The sequence below is a fragment of the Alligator sinensis genome, unplaced genomic scaffold (assembly GCF_000455745.1).
Source record: "Alligator sinensis unplaced genomic scaffold, ASM45574v1 scaffold4044_1, whole genome shotgun sequence".
In the NCBI taxonomy this organism is placed as follows: Eukaryota; Metazoa; Chordata; order Crocodylia; family Alligatoridae; genus Alligator; species Alligator sinensis.
This window is the reverse complement of record NW_005844460.1, coordinates 1-1,656: the sequence shown is the minus strand read 5'-3', so window position 1 is coordinate 1,656 and position 1,656 is coordinate 1.

The window sequence follows — 1,656 nt, the reverse complement described above, 5'->3', positions numbered from 1 at the left end:
ACTCTGGCAGCCTGTCCGAGCCGGATAACTGCCAGTGAGTTCTGACCTGTAAGCCATGCATAGATGCAGGCTGCTGCCAGCGCAAGTGTCACTTCCTATCCTTCAGAGAAGCAAGCAGGGGCCTGTCTGCCTGCAGGCCAAGGCATCTCCCCTGAGGCTGTTGCATGGACAGCAGGGAGCATCCTGGGGAAGGAGAAGGGGGCACACATGCCACCGAGGCAGTCATCCAAAGCTGCCAGCCTGTAGCAGAGGCAGGCTCAAACAGAGCAAAGCAATGATGCTGCCTATCAGGCAGCTGCCTGCTCCAGCTCTTAGCGATGGTGGCTGTAGGACAGGCAGGGGCCTGACTGCCAAGGCTCTGCAGCCCCCTCAATGGGCCCTCTTGGCTGCAGTGATGTCCATAGAGCAACAGAGAGAGTGGGCAGGGCAGGGAGATGCAGCTCCAGTTTCCAGGGTAGGGGAGGTCTATAAAGAGCCTATAGGGGCCTAGGAAGAAAATCTGAGTCTTACCGCAAAGGAAGAAACCCCCCATTTGAGACTAGGGCTTTGAAGAACAGGGAGCTACCTCACTCCCTAGGAGCCTCCTTGGCCCCTATGGTCCCGGCTGCAAGTGCCTTGAATTCTGTTCTGTAGTGCCTGGCATCAGGGATGAGCATTGCTCTCCTCAGGACCATTTTTGGGCTTGGGATGCCCTCTCCCAACTTCTCAACACCATATCCTGCCCCCCCCCCCCCCCCCCCCCCCACCCCCCCCCCCCCCCCCCCCCCGCCCCTCCCCAAGGCCTTGAGCAGCACTTCATGCCCTACTTTAAATAAACCCACCACAAAACAAAGGAAACAAAGCCCTGGCTCTGAAATGCTCTCTTCCCACACCTGTCCTGAACTGCCAGGCCTCTGAGCCGCTCCCTGACCCTGACTGCTGTGCTTATGACACCGTGCCCTTCTCCCAAGCCCATTTGGAAAAGTAGAAAGAGACTGGAGGCCTTCCGCTGTCTCCAGACTGGTCGGAGATGAGCTCTTACCTGTGCCATTCCTGGGGGATCCCCGCGTGAGGCCCTCACCAAGCTGGAGCTGGACACTGCCTACGTGGCCGTCTGCCATGTGGTCGGAGGGGCTGTGGCCTGGCTGCTTCAGCAAGTCTGTGAGAGTCCTGGAGAAGACACAAAGGAAATTTGCCAGCCAGTGTCCTAGGGACGGAGTCTCCGAGTCTCCTCAGCTCCTGGTTTTGTGCTACCTCCGTTTCCCCAGTGCACCTCGATTTGAACCAAGGGAAAGCCTGGCTATTCCCACACGGGGGCTCAGTGCACCTCTGCACATGAACCTCAGCTTGGCCCTGAAACACCTACTTCTCTTCTACAAGTAGGCTACTACATCACTCTTCCACACCATCTCATCCCTATCCCGCTGTGCAGGCCTGGGTCTCTCCTGAACAGTGTCTCACATTTCCTGAAGCCAGCACCAGCCGGGGCAGAAGGGAGCCATCCTTTCTCATCAGACTGAGTCTCATTAGTGTGGCACACACTTGAGGCACTTCCTCTTGAAAAACACAAACAGCTTGGAAGGTCCCAGTAATGACAGGAGGGAAGCACCAGCCTCTGATTATCAAACAGACACCACGCACATTAATTACCTTGACACATGTGTGCACACACACACA